Genomic DNA, 22,455 nt, shown 5'->3' on the forward strand with positions numbered 1-22,455 from the left:
TACGTGTGCACATAGCTGTATGTGTTCTCCAATTCTTCTAATTCACTTGTAAATTTGTCTCCTGTATAAATTAAGTACCTTGCAAGATCATAAAACTAAAATAACTGTTGAAAATAAAAGTCACATGACCCTCCAAAATTAATTTCCTCATCTATAAAATTGGAAAATAATATTTATCTCAAAGGGCTTATTTTGAGAATTAAGTGAGAGACTGGATAGTGTAACGCCTATTGCATAGTGGTCTCTTAGTAAATGGGAGATGTTGTTATTACAGAGGCATGTAGTATGTTACAAGGAAAGTGGCTGAACAGAGAAATTTTATCAAGGTCTCCAAATAGGACCAGAGCTTTGATGATCTTATCTGAGAACACCGTATCATCCATCCTTTAACAGAATTGCCTGTCCTCTCAGACAGCCAATGTTTAGATTCCTGAATAATCTTTATATAATAGGATGATAATTCACACAAAATTAAAACCAGTTAAGCATATGATTCTTCCTCCCACTCCTGTATAGAAAATGTATTTTTGGTGTAGCCTTACCTTCTAAATAGGGACTCTGCCAGCTATATTAGTGAATATTATTAATCACCTTTTCAAAAGATTTCCCTTAGAACTGTAGTGAGATTTTTTAAAAGTACTGATTCATGGTGTTGTTCCTTGTTTTCTAAAGACACATGTTTAAACAAGCAGATTCCTTTACTGAAAGAATGCTAATTTGGTAGTTCACCGAGTAGATTTGAATAGGAGTGACAGCTTCGAAGACAGCCTTTAATTTGGTATACAAAACCAAAATTGTCAACTTTGGTTTGTTTAGCACCCTCTCCAGCACAAGCAGAGACAGTAGCATCTGAGCTTAAAGAAGAAGCTTATGGGTTGAAAGCAGAAATATAATTCAGGCATAAATTTATAATTATGCACTTTTTAAATTTCAGGCAAAAAAAATTTTTTTTTATTTGCAGGGAACTTCTGGGAATGAGGCAAGGAAATATATAAGAGAACAGAGATATTTGCCCTCATTTGGTAGCAGTGTTTAATAAAAGTAGAACTTGTGGTTGTAAAGAGTGCTTATTAAATTCTTCATTTACACTACCTAATTAATTCTAGCATTTTAAATTAACAGTGAAACTGGTCCCTGCTGTACCATTCCATAGATGCAGCATATTTCCTCCATCCACCAGTTGTTCAGGTTTAATTGACTACGCTAAAAGTCAGAGAAGGAGGGAGAGAGGGCTGTGGGGAGTTGGGGAAGGAGTGAGAATCACTCTAATGGAAGACCCTCTGAGGCCTACATTTGGTGGGAGGTGATAACACAGGCTGGGAGAGGCGAGGTGGAACATCAGGCAAGTTGAAAGGCTGCTGCCGGTGGTTCAGAAGTCAGGGTAAATGACATCATAAGTATTTTTGTTGCCCTGATTTTTAACATCCCAGTCCCCCCTTTTCCTCCAACACCTCCTACAGATCTCAATACATCTCGATCCTGTGAAGTTTACAAGGAGTTTAAATATCTAGTGGGAGGATTGGGGGGTGGGAAGTGGCGAAGAGATAAGAATTCAAGATTAAGATTTTCCAGCCCAAACCACTCCCTAAGCGAATGGATTCCCTTAGAAGGTTCCAGCTTATCAAATTAAGAGAAAGAGAGGGTCGCCTGGGTGGCTCAGTCGGTTAAGCGGCCGACTTCGGCTCAGGTCACCATCTCACGGTCTGTGAGTTTGAGCCCCGTGTTGGGCTCTGTGCTGACAGCTCGGAGCCTGGAGCCTGTTTCGGATTCTGTGTCTCCCTCTCTCTGACCCTCCCCTGTTCATGCTCTGTCTCTCCCTGTCTCAAAAATAAATAAAACGTTAAAAAAAAAATTAAAAAAAAAAAGAGAAAGAGAGACACTCAGAGGAAGAGAAATAGAGTGAGACTTGTTGTTGAAAGCATTGTAGGTAGGCTGGGTTGGCTCCTGACTGTGGGTTGTGAATGAATTCTCCATTTGAAAACACATAGAGGAAATTTGGGCATGGGCTTAAGTGTTTGGTGCTGAGGACATAATTGCTATCATTTATCAGATACTTTATGCTAGGCACTTGCTAAGCACTAGACATACCTTATTTGATTTAACCCTGAGAATAACATCCATTTTCTTAGATGAGGACACTGAAACCTTGTGAGGTCAAGTAATTTCCCCCTGCAAAACAATTATCGCCAGGTGGTGGAGCTGGGGTTCACCCCCAGATTCCAAAAGCATGATTTTATGGGGAAGTATGTGCAGGATGCCCCTGCCTGTGTTAAGCGAAGATCCCCGCCTAACCCTGGCCCCATAACCCAATGAAACATTTTGATCTTCTGAGCAGTAGTTGCTGGCCACCCTCTGGAGATTCTACCTAATGCACCATGGCTTTAAACTAGACTCCTGTGTATAACAGGAGGCAAAGATAACAATATTTATCATCCTCTGGGGATACAACTCAGCCTTCAGAGTAGAACCAAATTTACTGAAAGTGCCAGGTTTAAGATTCTGTTATAGTGCTTTTGGACATCTCTGTTACTTATCTTCTCAGTGATATTAGATTTTCTTTTTCCAATTTTAAAAGGACACTTATCAGGATAATCTAGGTACCAGAGAGAGAAAACATGTCTCCCAACTTGCTTTTGTGTGCAGCCGTGGACACGTGATGGCACAGGAAGCCATGTTCTTCATTTTTCTCTTTCATCCATTTGCAGACTCTGCTGCTGGAGAGAAAGGGACATGGTGTGTGGCCCACAAGCTTTTGTACAACCTCAAAACTCAGGCAAAAAAACATCAAACTCCTGGTAGAAATTATATTATTCCCATGAACTGCAAAGAATTGAATTAGTTTCTCATTTTTAATTTTGTTGCCCTTTTGTTTTTTCAAGCTTTGAGACTGCATTAGAGATGCTCAGTATTTTAGGGGAGGAAACATGGCTTAGGCAGGATGCAGTTAGATGGCTCAGGGTATGTCTTAAAGCCAGCAGAACTGGGATGCTAAATTACATTTTAATAGTTGTCTACCTCGTTATCACTGCTCTCCAAAAGGAAGACAGAAAGGAGAAAAAAAATAACAAAGAAAAATCCCCAGAAATGAATCCATGTAAAACAAACAGTTTTGATCTACTTGTCTAGCTCGTGTGATTTTTTGCATTCTAGCGATCAAAAAGAATTTTTACTTGATATTACTCTTCATGTGCCCATACAGTGTAGTTTGTTTTTTTGTTTTTTTTTAAATCCCAGTTCAGGCAGGTAAGAGCTCTGAAGGGAGGGTTTTGAGGACGGAGTGGTCCAAACTGAACATTATCTGTTATAAAGCTGAATATATAGAGTGTCCAGGGCATGGAACAGACTGTAAGGACTATAGATGGTTGAGAAAGGGTGAGGTTTTTGTTAGCTGGAGCTGCTGGGAGAGGTTTGAAAGATGAGGTTAGGATTTAGGTAGAGGGAAGAAAAGCAAAGGTATAGAGCTAAAATTCCAGTCTAAGAACAAAAGCCTTTGTTATTCCTTTGTGTTTTTGACACAGGAAGTAGAGCTAGAGTATGCCTCTTAGGACACAGTAGTCTATTATGAAGCAGCATCACCAGATGAAGTTAAGCATACCAAAAAATGAAGCTGGTTAGAGTTGCATCCTGACAAAGACAGCATTTCCTAAACCTCACCTCTAGCCCATTTTTTTTTCATTTTTTTCTTTATAACACTTGGCTTTGGCTTAATTAATGTTATTCAGTGGAAAAGGCAGAACAAGGCAAAAAAGACCCTTCACTGCTGTGGACATCAGGATGAATGCTTTGCCACCACCTTTGTATCTGGAATCACATCTCCAGTTAAAGGAACCAACTCAGTTTTGATTTCGTGCCACTGGGTAACTTCTATTCTTTCTCAGATTTGTGAAAATGCTATTAATCCTGTGTGTCCCTCTCAGTAGGTGACATGTGGGTACAGCAGCGGGGGTGGGGGGATTGTTAGGGCCCTCTAAGGTCAGGAGGCATTGCATGGAGTATGGTCTCTTGGGTTAAAAAGAGAAAGGACAGTGAGGGCTGTGGACTGCTTTATGTTACCTCATATACTTTCAAGGAACTGTACTTCTAGGGCACTATGGAAATTTGAGTGAGTTTTACTTCTGAGATAACTTTATAAACAATAAAAGGCCCTGAAAAATCCTAAAATATGAAAGTGCTTTTAATTCATTCCTAAAATGTGAATTCAGCCCTAAGGTGAGTTTTTTGGCATACTTTCTTACAACACCCAGCCAAATAAATATAATAGCAGAAGTTTTTGTATGTTTCTGTGTGCCTTCTGTGTGTTTTGGGCATGGTATTCAATGCTTTAAATAGAGTAGCTCATTTAAATAGTAAATTGGGATTTCTTGGAGACTCACAATAATAGCCAGTGTTTATTGTGCACTATGTGCTAAGCATTGTGCTGAGATGAATTGATGGAATTTTATGTAATCCTCAAGATAGTTATTTTACAGATGAAGAAACTTGGACTTAGGAACAACTGAGTAATTAGCCCAAGGTGTCTTGGCTTCCAAGTGGAGGAGCTAGGACTTGAACCCAGGACTGTCTGACTAATTGTGAGTTGTCCAATTTATAGTTTATCTTTGGCAGTTTCTCTAAAAATACTCAACTGACTTCTCCCCTTAACAAATGAACTCAGCTTATATTACCCAGGGAATGAAAACTTTCAGTTCAGGGAAAACACAATTAGAGTTCAAAATCTTTTGTTTTGGAAAAGAGCATACTACACATTAAAAAAATAACAATAAGGACCAGTGGTTTTTTGATTAAGCAGGTCACCAGTTACCTGAACAAGGAAGAACAGAGTGTTTTTTTAACTTCAGGTTTTGTCTCTTCACAAAATACTCTTCACTGTGTTTTCTTTTTCTTGATTTTGCAAGCACTGTATTAAAATGGATGCTGCCTTAAATGTAAGCATAGTTAAAACCCAGTCTCAATTATGTATAATCCAAGAAAATCCCAAGATATTGATTAGCTAAATGAACTTTTCTACATGCACATCAGAGGGCTAGTGATGAGAAGGGTACAGGAAATAGTAGCATTTATCAGCACATTTTGCTGCTGACTTTGAAAATGTGTTTGGTACAGTGCAACGTGTTTCTTGAATTCAAAGGAAAATCAGGCAGATTTGCATCTGTCATTTTATTTCTCATCCCCCTGCAGTCATCTTACTTGTATTCCACAAAGAAGAACGAAAGAATTTTGACTTGTGGACTTGGGGAGGGAAAGTGATTGTTGTTGGGGGTGAATGGAAAATATTCAGTTATGGAGAAGATTTGGCAGCCTAGTAGGGTTACAAAATGGAAGAATAGGGGTCTCCCTTATTAAGGGGAACTGGAAGATGTCAGAATGTTAAGTGCAAACAGTAAACCATGTAATTATTGTGCCTCTTACACACCCATGGGGCAGAGACCTCCCATACTTTCTAATTAGGATGGGTTGGCAACTGAATGGATCAGTGAGGATTAGAACTTATACAGGTACATTCTGCTCCTTTGGATATAATTCTTTTCCCAGGGTGGCAGGAGTCAGGATTATAGAGCAGGTATGGTTTCCTTTTGCCCCCTGGCTATCTTCCCCTTCATCTTCCCTTCCATATTAGATGGTTCTGCCCCGCTTCCAAACTCAGATAACCGTAGGAAAGTATTCTCATGTCCCAAGAGAAATGTCTCAAAGGATTTTTACCTGGGATGTGAATCAGGCCTGGGTATTTTAAGGATTTTCTATTTCTGTGCTTTAGCTGACTGTTTGGTTCGTAGGACCAATTCCCTGTTCACCCAGCCTCCCCTCCTTCCCCCAGTACATACACACACACCCCCACACACACTCCTTCCCTCACTCCCTCCCCCTTCTCTGTAGAATGACCTGGTTGATTGAGACTAGGAACTAAGCAGGAAGGTAATGTCAAACTGAAATTTCCACACATTATCTAAAAATGTAATTCATCAGCTTCAGGGTAGGAGGAAAGTGCTTTCTGAAATGTGTTAATGGGAAATTCATTTTTTTTCTTGTCTTCTGGGAGGTGTGGCAGGGTGATTTCTCTTTTCAGTCTGCCTCCCCCACCCCACAACAGCCCCATTCCACATCTCCCTTACTGCTCTTAACTGATGAACTCTGTATCTGTCTTCATTCCTTGTAAGAACTAAAGATCTTTAAGTTGCCTTTTTATTTTTTCTACAGTCCCCAAATTGAGCTTTGATGGGAGAAGATATTTCTAGTTTGGAGAGAAGATAAAATTCAGATAGAGACCATATATTTGGATAAGGCTTTTACATTTGTAAAACATTTTCATTCAGCCAACAATATTTATTTAGTGTCTGCTCTCTCAGACCAAATAAATGTTATTCCCTTTCCTTCTCTTCTCTTAAATTCTGTATCAGGGTCTGTGAAGAAGCCAGAGAGGATAAGACATAGTTCGTGCCCACACGTTGCTGCCAGCAGGGCAGTGATGGGGGAAGCCAGGACAAAGTATGGGGTCCTACGGCAGCCTGCAGGTCTGGAAGGGGCTGGAACACATGTCTGTCCACCTTTACTGTTTTGCGTGTGATGGTAGTGGGGGTGAGGGTGGGGGGTGTTTGTTTTGTTTTTCACCAAGGTCCAAACTGACCCTTCCTGACCCTGGCTAGTAGTTTCATTAGCACAGAAGGACGCATCACAGAAGGACGGAGTTTTGATGGAATGCCTGCTATGTGTCAGCTACGTATTATATATATTATCTCATTGAAGCTTTATGTCAGTTATGTATGATCAGTGGTATTATCCCCATTTTATAGATAAGGAAGCCAAGATTTAGAACAGTTAGCTGGAGAGTGGGGTTAGATCTGTCTGACTGCAAAGTCTGTGATCTGTTACCTTGTCACTCTGGCTGTGCTAAATGAATATGAACACATCAGCTATGGGTGTTCAAAAGAGAGAAAGACGGGGGCGCCTGGGTGGCGCACTCGGTTAAGCGTCCGACTTCAGCCAGGTCACGATCTCGCGGTCCGTGAGTTCGAGCCCCGCGTCGGGCTCTGGGCTGATGGCTCAGAGCCTGGAGCCTGTTTCCGATTCTGTGTCTCCCTCTCTCTCTGCCCCTCCCCCGTTCATGCTCTGTCTCTCTCTGTCCCAAAAATAAATAAACGTTGAAAAAAAAAAATTTTAAAAAAAAAAATAAATAAATAAATAAAAAAAAAAAGAGAGAAAGACGACAGTAGGCTGGGGTTCTCAGAACAAGTGTCAAATGAGCCTTGATCTTGGTAGAGAGTAGGTTGTGGGAGACTAGTCCATGAAGAGGGAAGCAGTTGAGCAAGGCTTCAGAGACATCTTCAAGGGATAGTGAATGGAACAGTCAGGACTATTCCATGGGAAAGTGTTATTAGTGGCCCCTTTGTGTTGATGAAATAACTGAAGCTCAGAAAGGTTAAGTAATTTATCCAAGGTCATAGCTAATAAGGGGTAGGGCCAAGATTTGAACCCAAGTTTGTCAGACTCCAAAGCCTGTGTTTTTTTCTACTTTCCTAATAAATAACCCAACCTAACACAGAAGGAGGTGGACAATTTGCAGACTCCCCATGGTGTCTGTGATTTGAGGATCATTGTTTATCTTGCTGAGGTCAGGCACAAGTTCTCTCAGTGACTCTCCTTGCACCTACTTCAGTTTCTTGCTGACTTACAAATTTGGTTTTCTGCTTGGCCCTTGTTTTGTAGTTGGATGTCTGGTGATATGTGAGGTCCCATTACCATTAAGCGGATACAGATAGTTCGGGTAATTACTCTAATTCCTATGGCTGATAATGGAATTTCTTACCACAAACATCTTGACTCAGATTTAATCATTTTATTGGTGGTATGAGCATAAAGCGTATACTTAATAATCCCCCAAATTTCCCTTTGTGTCTGTTTTCAAAGGCTTTGACATTCAGTACTTCCTCTGACCCTATCAAAATAGCCAACATATTGAGGCCAGTGCCCCCCAAAGAAGACTTGAGTCAAGAGCACTTGGCTTCTTCTTTTCCTTGCTCTTTCTTCTTTTTTTTCTTTTCTTTGCTTGCTGCCTGTCCTGTCTCCTCTTTTTGCCTTTTTATGTACTCACGTGCCATTTGATTAAAAGAGGATTTGAATTGGCTTTGTAAGATAATATGAAAGAGAGCTAGAATTAAAATAGCTATGGGTTTTTTAAAAAGCAAGGTAGAGCAAAATGGGCATAGAATGAATGGTAAAAGGAGAACCAGAAGGAAAATTAAATTACATGTGGCTAGGTGACTTGTCTGAGAAGTAACCAACCACCTAGCCTAAGTTTTCTTTACATGAAGGAAAAATGGATGGTGACAACCTTGATCCCATTCTCAAGTGGTAAGCAGGATCCCAGCCCCCTCCCACCTTCCCCCCGACACTCACATTAGCCCACAGACCTCTGTGGAGACACTTGCCAGCTATGATACAGGATGGGATATGAAGCCTGAAATCACATACATAGAGTTTTTCTTTCTTCATCTTTCTTGCTTGAGCCCATGTTGGATTGATTGACATGTTTTTTTCTGGCCAAGGAAGTCAGTGACAGAGAGAGGCTGCCTGACTGGAGTCCCTGTTTTCACTGTTTTTGTAAACAATGTGCCAAAGGAAGTGTTCTGAAGTGAGCTTCCTTGCCTGCTGCCATGAACTGAGGTATTAACTGGTCTCCAGGTGTCTTCAGTCTTCCCCTCTCCCCTCAAACCCTGAGGCTGGGCACACAGGTACTTCAGTACTCTGCTACCATCTTCCTGGTAAGGGTCCCTGCAATGAGTTCTGGCAGGTTCTGCATTGCCCAGGACTCTGAGCTGGACAGCAAACAGGAAAATCAAATGTTACTCTCACCTTCTGGCCCTGACCCTGGAAACTGGAACTAGTTCTCAGCCACCTTTTCTCTTCCCCAGTGCCCCTTGCCAGTAAGTGGAGCTTTTTCAATGAGACAGACCACTGTCTAAGTACAAAAGAAATACAGCACTACCCCAGAGTGCTCCACCCTCCCCAACATACACACACATACCGAATGCTTCCTTCTCAGAAATACCAGACACAGTGCAGTGAACTCTAACCAGAAGTGAGACAGATATCAATGAAATCTTGCACTACTGCCCAGCCCCTCTCACACACACACATAATAGGTATGTGCCTGGCCTTGCATAAGTCACTTTTTCTTGTGGACCTCCCATTTTCTCGACATACAATACGAAGATAGATCCTTACCCTACCTTCTTTGCATGGGACTTGGAATTCAAACAGCTGACACATGTGGAGGCACTTGTAAACTAAAGCAGCCTATAAATGGGAGGGGCCCCTTCTGTCTCTTGACTGCTTCCCTCTTCTCACCAAGTGTCCTACCCCTGGGCCAATAGATGGATAAAGACAGAGGAAAGGAAAAGTAGGTATGTATTTGTTCTTGGTTCAGTCCTCAGTTATATAATTCCAAATAGGAAATAGGAAATGCCATATGAGAAGGCAGGAGAGTGGAATGGGACCTTACATTTATTAAGAACTGCTGGATGCCAGTTGCTTTATATTTGTTATCTCATTTAATCCTGACCACAACCCCAAGAGGTAATAGCAGCCCCATTCTTTAGATGAGGAAACCAAAGCTCACGTTGTTTGAAGTGACTGACCGAGCTGTCTGTGTACCCATGTCTGTCTGACCACATGCTGCTGCCAGTTGGAACAAGAGACTTTCACAGAGAAGGTTCCTCGCATTCTTGCTGTTTCATCCTGAATCTTGCATGTGGCTGTGTAGGATGTATTCCAGTAAACCTCAGAAATAGCTACGGTAATAATGAATAGCAGTTTTAGTGGTTCTGGAAGATTGTAAATGAAAGCCTTCAGTTCAGTATTTGAAAATGCCAGGATGGGGGCGCCTGGGTGGCGCAGTCGGTTAAGCGTCCGACTTCAGCCAGGTCACGATCTCGCGGTCCGTGAGTTCGAGCCCCGCGTCAGGCTCTGGGCTGATGGCTCGGAGCCCGGAGCCTGTTTCCGATTCTGTGTCTCCCTCTCTCTCTGCCCCTCCCCCGTTCATGCTCTGTCTCTCTCTGTCCCAAAAATAAATAAACGTTGAAAAAAAAAATTTAAAAAAAAAAAAAAAGAAAAAAGAAAATGCCAGGATGATTTCTGAGATTGTTTTTAAAACCAGGCCACCTCTATGAGTGGCAACATGATAAAATGGAAGGTTCCACCAAGTTCTCATTATAGCTTTGGGACTTTCAGTGGATCAAACTGTTCTGTGCCTCAGATTGTTGTACATAAAATGGGGAAAACGACACTGGTACTTTCCACCTTACTGTGTGTTGACGGGAGATGAGCTACTAATGTGTTGGTAAGTTGTTAAAGTGCTATACCAATTCAGGATATTACTGTGGTCACCTAGAAGATAGAACATTGTGAGGAGGGGATTTGTAAGGATAAAGTAAATACTAAACCCCTTATGATAAGCTAGTTTTACTTTCTCGTCTGTCTTCCAGATGTTTTGTTCAGTTATCTATGTACATCTCAACAAAAGCTGATTAACTGCCTCAGACATCAGTGTCTAACTGTTATTAATGCTCAAGCTGATCAAATTACAATGCCACAGATCCTACTTGTGCTGTTAATATTAGATTTCGGATTCCGGTCTATAATGAATGATTTTTCCTCCATGCATTGGAAAAATTGGTTAGCAAGGTTCATAAGAAAGTTTAATTAGCAGGCTGTTTGTGAAAATAGCAGTCGTGAGTCATCATTTATAATGTTGAATTGTTCTTCTGTTCCTTGAAGAGCCACGTAGGATCCTTGTGTTTGGGAAGCTGGTGTCTGCATGCTGCCCACTTGAACTGCCCGTGTAACAAACTAATGACAAAAACAGCACATTTTAAATCCGAGAGAGGAAGAGGAGGTGTAGGGTATTTGTATATTTGTGTATGTGTGTCTGTGTCTTCCCGGGGAATATCATAGACCTACTATAATCTGGAACTGTGCTAGGCAGGATAGCTTTGTGATTAAGACATAGACTGCTTGTGTTAGCATCCCAGCCTCATTAGTTACTAGCTGTGTAACAGGCAAGTTTTTCCCCTCTCTGTGCCTCGGTTTTCTCATTTGTAACATAGGGATATTGATAGGATTATTGTGAGCATCAACATATAAAACACGCAGAACAGCATCTGGTAAATAGTTTATAATTCTTACAGCAGTTCTGTGAGGTGTAGGTATTATTAGCCCTATTTTACAGGTAAGGAAACTGGCTCAGAAAAGTTAACTAACTTGTTCAAGGTCACACAACTTCTAAGTGTCAGAACAAAATTGAACCCATGTTTGTTTGACTCTATTTTTTAAAAATTTACTTTAGAGAGAGAGCGTGTGAGCGGGGGAGAGGGGTAGAGGGAGAAAGAGAGAGAGAGAGAGAGAGTCCCAAGCAGGGGCCACATCCAGCGTGGAGCCTGACATGGGGCTCAATCCCACAACCCAAGGATCATGACCTGAGCGGAAATCAGGAGTCAGACCTCAACCGACTGAGCCACCCAGGCACTCCTGTTTGACTCTGTTTTTATCTGCATTACTAAAGTGGCTCCCAGGGTATTGTGCCTAGTTAGTTAAGTACAGATAATGTGCAAGTGTATGGCTGTATCTGTGCACCTCTACATGTGTACTTCTGCTTTGGTGTCCATACAGCCACACACAATTATGTTTTGTTTCTCCCCTGGGTCTTTGGTTCTCTGAGTGAAACTCCTTGAGCTATTGTATGCTGATACATAGTGAGCTAGACCCAGATTTGTACAAAATGAAAATATGTCTTCAGACGTCTGACCCCCTCCCCACTATGCATCTCTGTCCTGTGTCTAGATTATCCCAGAGCAAGTCTATGCGATGTCCTCTGAGAAACAGAATCATAGACTGTTACAGTAAAAAGAGACCTTAGAACTGTTCTCTGGCTTCATTTCCTTTTTCCTGTGGGCCCCTCTGGTATCTCAGGAACTATAGCTCAGAGCTGGGGCCCACACCCCCAGGCTAGGGTAATTATATCCTGAGGCAGTATTCTGTCCTGTTTCAAAGAGTAGTGCTCATTTGGGAATCTCATCTAAAAGTCTTTCCCAAAGGTGTTTAATAGGTTATATGTTTTTTTAAAAGAGGTTCTGTGACCAAATGAGTTTGGGAAACTGAAGTGAACCAAATTAAAAAGGGTTGTTTTTTTTTTTTAATCACTGCTTCTTTGAGTCTGTGCTAATGCGTGTTACAAATCTTAAAAGGAATGGTATAATACATAACATTGCCCTAGGAACTTTTTTTTCCTCCAGCATTTTATGGACTGTCATTCTAAGCCAGGAGGAGCTCTATTAGGGATAAGTTTGTAGTAGAAGGGAAGGAGGCAGTTTGGGATAGTTCCTACCTGATGACCTCCTGTTTTCTGTTAAGAAAGAGGTGGGGTTCTCTACTACACATGAGTGGGCAAGCAGAGGCCTTGGTGTCCTAGCAAAGTCTTAATGGCTCTCAGGAGAAACTGAATATGGTGCCAGATGGATCCATCCCTTCTGCACCAACACAGCCCCATCAAACATTAGGCATTTTTGTTAAAAATTACCGAGTACTAAGCATGTTCTGGGCATGATTTAAATCATGAGTTCCTTTGGTTTTCTGATTGTCAGGGTAACATTTCATTTTCCATTGCCCAAAAGAGGTGAGCCATAGAAGGTATTTATGTTTTGCAGTTCTCACACACATTCCTGGGCATTCCTTCATTTTCACCTCTCCCAGGTACTTGACTCAGTATAATGATGCTGGTCACACTTGCACAGAATAGCCATTCCCCAAGAAGCCCTTAGCTTTAAAAAAAAAAAAAAATCAAAGAAGATGGCTTCCCTCCTTGCTTCTTACACTACAGACCCATTTCTGCATGAGTCCTTTTGTTCTTGGGTTTTTATTTCTTGATTTTGTCTTATTTCTTATCTGCAAGCTGACTGGTGATGAAAAGGGAAAATGTGCTTTGATTCTTGTTTCTTTTTTTTTTTTTCATGGATCTGGGAAATATCTATTTTAACATTTGTCAGATCCTAACATGATCATGAGATTCCTGTCTGGTACTTCACTATCAGTGAACTCCTTGATGATAGGGATGGGGTACTCATCTCTGCATTTCACACCGCTGTTAGTGGTGAATCCAAGGCCAGAGATCCCCAAGCCCTGATTTCAGAAATGACACACTGACAAATATTCTCCGACAAAGTCCTTCTCCAGCTCTGCATAGACAAGTTATTTTTCTCACCTCCTTCATCGAGAGCCATGAATTTTCTTTTACTTTGGATAAAGACAGTTTTAATAGATTTATACTCAGTTAATATTTATAAAGCATCTACCTTGTGCCAGGCCCTCTCACATAAGTTATCTCATTTAATCTAAATCCCAACATGATATCGGAAGCCTCCACACACGCCTTCTCCACAGTGTCTGATGGGAGTTTTGGAAGCCGTTGTCTTAGTGTTACACACAGCACTTCCTTTCACCCACAGACATTTCACCCACAGAATCTCATTTTGCCCAAAGGCTAATTACAGTGTATACAATTACTACTAACCTGATGACTTTTTCTACCCCTTCCTCCTTTGTTGTTGTTAGACCGTCTTTTAACATCAGCTGCGTTTCTGGAATCACTTGTTGGTTTTGCATCCATTTTGGGTGGAAAGTCTTGTCTGTCTGACATGCAGACCTTTTGTTGTATGTGAGAGTAAGCCAACCAAGAATTAAGAATTCTGGTTCATTTCTCTGACTAGCTGGGAGTTTGCCAAAATCCTCCTCTTTTTGTTTCAACCCTTGTTAAAAATATGTTTAAATGTTTGACTATTCTTTCCTGTCTGTAAGAATATTCTGAACATAATTTAATTGAGTGTTGTTTCGATTAAGAATCTTTCATTGCCCCAGGGTCATCAGTCTGAACACTTGTTTTTGTGTGATAAATGCTGAAGGGTGAGGTGGTTGTCACTGAGGTTTCTATTATCCCTCGTACATTACCTATTTTTTCTCTTTCAGCTTTTTTTTTTAAACTAAGTACTTGATACTAGCTTTTTATCTCATGAATCGCCTTTCTTCCCTGAACAGACAGAAGAAAAATAGGGTTCAGATTAGTTTCATTTTGTCATTTGTTGAGGTATATTATTGAAATACATATTTGAAGATCTGTCATTGGAGCAACTTATTTTATAGGACAAACCAAAAGAGGTTAAAAAAAAAAAACCTCCTTTGGGAATTTGTCGGTTGGCTTTCTTTGTGGAATATTGTAGTTTTGTAGCCAGTCCTTCCTGCTCTGGGGACTGCTGGAAATCATTTTGTATACTCTGCATTTCCATGAACCTTACCCCAGTAATACAGGCTTTGTTTCACATTTACTTGAACAGTTTGAGTGATACTGCCTCTGAAATCAGGAAACTCTGTTAAAAGCCTGTTTGGACTTTGGAGCCAGATGGACTTGGGTCTTGGGATCTGAGGTCTCTGGACATCAGTCTTCTTGATTGTAAATGGCAGTGATAATGCCTACCTTGTAGGATTGTTTCAGGGAGCATATGAGATGAGAGAAATAACGTACTTAGCTAGAACTTAAATGTTCTCACCAAAAATATGAGTAAGTAAATAAATAAATGTGTTTTATCACTGCACATCATATCAAATCGTATCATATCATCATGATGTGCACTTTAAATATCTTACAGTCATATTTGTTGACTATATCTCAGTAAAGCTAGAAAAAAAATAAAGCACTCAGTACAATAACTGGCACATGGTAAGCACTCAAAAAATAACTATTTTTGTTCCTATTTATTCATTGAGTTCATTCACTTATTGAGTTCATTCACTCATTCATTCATTCAACATAGATTTATTGGAAGCCTACTATGTGCCAGACATTGGTCATACCAAGATTAATAAGATCCATGTCCCTGCCCTTAAGGGATTTAGGGTCCATTAGGAAATACATTTAGTTCAGCAAGCTCATATTGAATGCCCACTGTGGGACAAGTGTTTTGCTCATTGCCATCTTGATGCTACATGATGAGTTCTCAGCTTCTAAGGAAACTACGTCTACTTAGGAAGCCAGAATGTAGCCTCTGGAAATAACCTAGTACTGGTTCAATGTAATTTTAAATACTTCAAGAATTCGAAATAAGGGAGACCAGGTCCTGTCTTTTTCAATAGTGTTTGTTGTTGGCAGAAAGCAGACACACTCAGAATTTCAGATGCCTAAATGATTCTTGAATCTGTGCCAGAGGTATGGGGAGATGTCACATATACATCTGAGCCCAGATTCAACTTGGAAACAGTATTGACATTTCAGGTTGATACCAACAATCAGCGGCCTCCTGGAAGTAGTGGCTGTGAACCGAATGGCAGGTCTGTCTCCTCAAGGGATAGATGCTCATGCTTCCTCCTCCTGCTGGAATGCCCTTCTCCATCTATTGTGTGGCTGTCTCCTATCAATCTTTTTGAATTAGTCTCAGAAATCCCTCTCTCCTACTGTCATAACACTGAACCATACTCTACTATCATTATTGATTCATAGGTCTGACTCTCTAGTAGACCATGAACTCCTTGCTTCTTCTTCAGTCCTCAGTTTCAGAATCTGGAGAACAGACTTGAAGATGATAGATACTAAAGTCCTTTCCAAGACTGTCATTCTGTGATATACTAGATCCAGTTTGGCAGGCACAACCAAGTTAGAAAGTGGGAATGGGATACTTGGGTGGTATATATTGAAATTAAATGAGAAGAATGAGGACTTAGAGATAGTACTAGAAAACTCAGGCTCTGTCAAAGTCTCAGACACACTGTGCCATGTCCAGCAGGTGTTTAGCATACAAATGAGCACATATTCAAGAAACCAGGGCACAGCAAAAAAAAAAAAAAAAAAATGCACAGGCTCTGGAATCAGAGGAGTCTGGCTACTATTCTGCAGCCAAATAACCTTGGATATGTTACATCTACTTCCTGGGCCTCAGATTCCCCTACTGTAAAACGGGGATAGAAATGCCTGCCCCAAAGTGATGAATCACTGGACTCTACTCCTGAAACCAGTACTACACTATACGTTAACTAACTTGAATTTAAGGGGCACCTGGGCAGCTCAGCCTCTAACTTTAGCTCAGGTCATGATCTCACAGTTGGTGAGTTTAAGCCCCATGTTGGGCTCACTGCTGTCAGCACAGAGACTGCTTCAGATCCTCTGTTCCCCTCTTCTCTCTGCCCCTCCCCTACTCTCAGATCCTCTGTCCCCTTCTCTCTCTGCCCCTCCCCCACTAGCGCCCTGTCAGAGTCTCTCTCTCTCTCTCTCAAAGATAAATAAACATTAAAAAAAAACTAACTTGGGGCACTTGGGTGGCTCAGTCGGTTTAGGGACCAACTCTTGGTTTCCGCTCAGGTCATGATCTCATGGGTTCATGGATTTGAGCCTCATATAGGGCTCTGCATTAACAGCGCAGGGCCTAGTTAGGATTCTCTCTCTCCCTCTCTCTGCACCCACCCCCCACCAATCACACTCTCTCTCAAACTTAACAAAAATTTTTTTAAGCTAACTTGAATTTAAATAAAAAAAAATAGTACTTACATAAAAAAATGTCTGCTTCAGAAGTTGTGAAGATTTAAATAATGATATATGTAACGTGTTTTGCTTGTAGGTGCTTAGTAATTATTCTCTATCCTTTTTATTTCCTCAGTTAGAAATCAGGATAAACTGAAACACGTTGGGAGTGTTGGGTCTAAAATAAATACGATTTAGCTCTTTCCCTGCTGCCGCCCAGCAGTGCAGAGGGGGAGGCTAGGGTACACTCAAGATTTGGCTCCACCCATAACCCACCACCATGGCCAGGGAAGGCATTGTAGCTGGAGGTATAATGGACATTAATACTGCTTTAAAAGAAGTGTTGAAAGACTCATTCCACGATGACCTAGCACATGGAATTCACGAAGCTGCCAAAGCCTTAGACAAGCAAGCACCAAGCCCATCTTTGTGTGCTTGCGTCCAACTGGATGAACCTATGTATGTCAAGCTGGCAGAGGCCCTTTGTGCTGAACACCAAATCAACCAAATTAAGGTTGATGACAACAAGAAACTAGGGGAATGGGTAGGCCTCTGTAAAACTGACAGAGAAGGAAAATCCCATGAAGTGGTTGGTTGCAGTTGTGTGGTGGTTCAGGACTGTGGCAAAGAGCCTCAGGCCATGGATGTCACCAAGGAATACTAGGAATGCAAGAAATGAACAATAAAAAACTTAGCCCTTGTTCCTCAAATTAATAAATAAAATATAATTTAGAACCTTTCATCTTAGCGTTACAAGGGATCAGTCCGTCTTGCTGACTGCTGCCCCCTTCCCTGATAACAAACATTGGTCTCTGCATACTTCTAGTCATGGCACCCTTACCACTTCACAAGGCAGCCACACTCTCATCAGTCATTATTAGAAAGTTCTTCCTTTTATCAAGGCAGAAATCTGCTCCCTAACTTTCTTCTCCCAGATCTTTATTCTCTCCCTTTTGACAAGCCTACCCCTGCTTTCCCATGACAGCCTTTCAAATATTAGAATTGGCTCTGAGCACCTCTAGAGTCTTCTCTCCTTCAGACTAAAGACTACAGGTCTTTCAGACTCTCATGGTACTGATTCTTCTGGACATGGGTAAGGCCCTGGTAAAAAAGTTTGCAGCTCTTCCTGGTCCCTTTCTGTTTGGTATATGGGAAATTGAGTGGGTTAAGAGGATGTAAGTATGTATGTGAATAGATCATATTCATCTGTTCACCCAACAGGTATTTACTGACTATCCAACAATGTTATGGATCCTTTGGTAAGTCCTGGGGATACAGAGATGAATAAAATAGCATCTTGGCCCCAAGTTGCTCCCCACCTAGTGAGGAACAGGGATACATTAAGAGATGGTTTTGAAAGGATATGTCAGTGAGATCGTTCCCCTGATCTGCAGGGCTGAGGGGAGTGGGCTGGCATGGTTTTCATATATGTCTTATTCCGCAGCATTATAGAGTCAGTTTGAAGAAACCAGGGGTGCCCCTTTCCTCTGTTTAGTCACTTAGTAAGTGCAGTGGGGGGCTGCCCTCACGTTCACTTGTGTCATTGCTCTGACATTCCAGGCATGCTCCTGCCTCAGGAGCATGTTATGGTTTGTGGGATTAAGCCCCACATCAGGCTCTGTGCTGACAGTACAGAGCCTGCTTGGGATTCTTTGTCTCCCTCTCTCTGTCCCTCTTGCTTACTCCCTCTCTTTCTCTGTCTTTCTCTCTCAAAATAAATAAATAAACCTTTAAAAAAAAAGATTTCTTCTGTTTGGGATGCTCTGCCCTCAGAGAGAAGGGACTGGCTGCCTCCTTTCCCTCAGGTCTCTGCTCTCATGTCACCTTAGCAGCGAGGCCTCACTTGACCATTCTATTAAAATATTGCAACCCCATCCCCTATACTTTTCCCTCCTCTGCTTTATTTCCTCCCCAGTACTCACCATCATCTGACAACTTTTATATTTTATTTATGTTTCTTGTCTTGCTCCATCACCCTCAATCAGAATATAGATTCAGTGATGGCAGAAACCAAGTATTTTTGTTCTCTTCTAGTCTCAGTAAATGGAACTATGTCTCGCACATGACAAGTGTTCAGTAAATACCTGTGGGGTAAATTCATGCAGTGCTTGGATTCAGCCCTCAGGTTGGAAGGTCATCCCTTGGTAGGAAAATCCTATCAAAATTTTACTGTTTCTTCAAAGCTGAGCTCATGTGCCTCTACCTCCAGGAAGCCTTCTGTACTCTGCTCAGTCAGAATCAGTCTTCATCTCCTCTGTTATGTGTATACTTTCGTTATTGTTCTTGTTCTTGTATATGGTTTTAAAAGAAATATCTCTGGTATATTTATTATTTTTGCTGAGCTATAATTAATTCTTATATCTATTTTTCCCTTCTGCATATTAAGTCTCCTGAAGTCAGGAACAATATCTTGGTCATTTTGGGGCCCACTCATGGTATCTGGCATGTTGTAGATGCCTGTTATACATGGAGTCTGTGTGCCTATAGCATATTATGTGCTCCAATATAAAAGAAAAGCATCAAAAACATTCTCTCCCTTTAAGAAGGTTGGAACCTCAATGAGAAGATAACAGTCTCATAGACAATAATAGAAAGCAATATTTAATGGGGCATGAGAGAAGAAAGACAAGGAACCAGCATCCACTGAGCATCCGTTATATGCCAGGCACTTTGCATGCATTATCACTTTTAATCTCCCTAATAATTCCATGAAAAAGTAATCTTAAGTTCATTTTACAGGTACAATTACTGCAGCAGAAAGTAACAAAGTGGGAATGCAGAATTGGGGGATGAAAAGAAATAATGTACACAAAGAAATTCTGAGGACTTTTCCCATCTGTGCTTCCCTTCCCTGCTACTAAGGATTAGATGTATAGTTTTCTCAGAAACCAATGTGTAGGGACATTACTTGAACTTGGTTAGCTAAGGCCACACAGCAATAAGCTGAAGCTGCATTTCTTACATCATTACATTTCTGTATCAAGTCTCCAGATGATGCCAACAATACTGGTACAGGGACCACACTTAGAGTACAAAAACTTTAAACCATACTTAGTTTGAAGCAACTGTGTGAACTACCAAAAGAAAAGAAATTCTCTGACTAGTTGGTTCTACTAACCCTGAGCCTGCAGAAGAAAAGTGAAGACCCAGAATGCCCAACACCATGTAAAACCCAAAGAGGTGGGGTGGGTGGGAACAGAGCCATGGATGCTCCAGAATCTCAAAGCATCCCCAGTCAGTGTGAAGAAGGGGAAGAGACCCCAGCACAGAGTGTGTGCATGTCCTTGAGTGCTTACTTGATGCTGGACACTCTGCTGTGCCTTTTCACAGAAGCCAGGCCCTGTGGAGAGAAAAGCTTGAGCCCAAAAGTCACACAGATCTGGGCTTATTCAAATCCTAACCGTGGACCCTACTTACCGGTTACCTTTGGGCAGGTTACTTAACATGTCTTAGTCTATTGTTCTTATCAGCACAATGGGCCTGATAGTACCCATTTCACACAGGATTAAATTGGGTAACAGTAGGCCACTTAGCACAGTGCCTGACACAAGGCAGACCCTGAATAAATGGTAGCTGCTGTTAGTCTATGTGTTAACATAGTTAACCCTCACAGTGATTCTCTGATTGTGAGGATAAGGGATTATCCCTGTTTTCCCAGATAAAGGAATATGCTGATGAAGCTTAAATGGCTTAACCAAAGTTATACAGCAAATAAGTTTTGAAACACACACACACACACACACACACACACACAGTGTGTGTGTGTGTGTGTGTGTGTGTGTGTGTAATAACAGCTGAAGTGTGTAATAACAGCTAAAGTGTGTAATAACAGCTTCAGGTCTCTCTGACCCTCTTTAGGGTGTGTTCAGGTAGATTTTGAGCCATCTGACATCTCAGGACTGGCAGGGAGGGAGTCTTGGGATTCAGAGTTGGCTGCAGTTAACCCAGCATGCGGATTACTGCCATGCAGGTGATCTTAAGGTGACTGGGGATTTTATCATGTGCTTGGAGAACAGAATTTCATCCTGAGCTTGGGGTTCTAACATTCACAAGAATCCTTACTCAACTCAGAAGTTTTTATCAACAGCAGCTACCCATCTGGCTGCCCCCTCAGGGACTTTGCAGATGAGGGGAGTAGCAGTTAGGTTTCTGGAGAATGACGATTTTTGAAGAAAGAAAGAGCAAAGTGTGCAGGTTGGCAGTGCAAAATGCTGAGGCCCTTTCCAGCCAGCCTTGCAAAGGGATGGCTTCTCTGTTGCTGCCGTCAGCCATGAGGATGTCACATTTGGGGTCCTGCTGTCATAACCCCCAGGACCCCAAAGGCAAGGGAAAACAACTTCTATCCAGAATGACCAAGAAAATGGTGCTATAATCAGCTATAAGGGTGATTCCTAGAGTCTGAATGCAATAAAAATGCTTAGCACAACTATTGAAGATAATTTTGTTTTTCTTAGATGATTCAAAAAAGCCTCAGAGGTATTTCAGGGCTTTGGAATAGTTGTCAGGGACAGTTTAGTTCAAATGGAGTTAACTGTGAGTATGGCAAAGGGTACTGGATTTGGAGTCAAAAGATCTAAACCAGGGGTCAGCAAACTATGGCCAAAAGGCCAAATTGAGCCCACTGCCTGTTTTCCTAAATGTGTTTTATTGGAACACATATTGTCTATGGCTGCTTTCATGCCACAATGGCAAGGTTGTCATGACAGAGACCAGAGGACCCACCAATCCTAAGCTACTTACTATCTCACCCTGTATAACAAAAGTTTGCCAATCCCTGATCTAGACTAAGATCCAGCACTATTTTCTCTGATCTTCAGTTTCCACATCTATAAAATGATGATTATCTCTCCCATGGGGTTGTTGTGAGAGTCAAATGTGACAGAATGGGTGGCAAAGCTCTTTGGAAATGCAGAAGACAGGCAGCACCTGATCTGTGCTGGAGGAGAGCTTACCCAGACATCCTTTGTGCTTTCTTTTCCAATCTTTGGTGTCCACTTGTCATGTTCCCCCTTTCTCACAAATGGAAAAAGAATTCCCCAGGTATCCCACCTTCCCCCCAAACATAAAGCATTCTTCTAGAAATGGAGGATTGGTACAAACATATGTATCCACTCTTTCGTCCCTCAAATATTTGTTGGGCACCTACTGTGTTCAAGGAAGCAAACTTTTATAAGCTAGTTCTTGTAGGGAGAAATGTTTGGTTTCCAAGGGGAGAAGTTGGTATACAAATTATTACAACAGAATAGAGATGTTGCCATGTCAGAGTAGGAGGACCCATCATGTGTTTGTGTGTGTGCATGTACATATGTGCAGTTTATAAAAACAGAAATATTCAGGTTCAGATTTAAGAAAAGCCTGTGAACCTCTTTAATCTAAAATACACTGAAGTGCCTTAAAGTGTAGCCATTATGTATAACTGTTTCCCTTTGGAAACTACATTGTAATTTTAAGTTTCCATCCCAAACTACCAAGAAAGCATTTCCTGCCCATGCATGGTCACTGGGGATCCCTCATCTATGCCTGCTGGACAGGACTATTAAGGAGTGGTAACACATGTCAGGGTGGTTGATCACCTGAGCATCAAGGAGTCAGGTGCTCACTACAGTTTACAAATTTTGGAGGCAGTCTTCATTTTATAATATCATCTGTTCTTTATTGATTTTTTTATTGATGATTCAATAAACATAACTTCAATGATTTAATTGTTTTATTTGACCAACTTGCTATCAAAATAAACTCCTAAATTGAGAACAAAAGTTAAAAAACTTTCTGTTCTAAAAATACTGTTGCTATACCTATCTGGTGAAATCTTACTATTGCTGATAAAAATGTAGTTATTTGGGAAAAAATAATAAGAGGACCTTATCTATTTCTGGGATGCAGATACACACACACTTGGCTGTAGG

General features: G+C 41.2%; 1 protein-coding gene and 1 pseudogene across 3 annotated transcripts in view; both read left to right on the plus strand.

Annotated features, from left to right (window-relative positions):
• Positions 1–22,455, plus strand: part of ELAVL4 (ELAV like RNA binding protein 4) — a 90,991-nt gene that overhangs the window by 40,419 nt on the left and 28,117 nt on the right. The gene's annotated exons all lie outside the window — the stretch shown is intronic.
• On the plus strand, positions 16,830–17,228 carry LOC115521989 (annotated as a pseudogene).

Source organism: Lynx canadensis, chromosome C1 (genome assembly GCF_007474595.2).
Source record: "Lynx canadensis isolate LIC74 chromosome C1, mLynCan4.pri.v2, whole genome shotgun sequence".
Lineage (NCBI taxonomy): Eukaryota > Metazoa > Chordata > Mammalia > Carnivora > Felidae > Lynx > Lynx canadensis.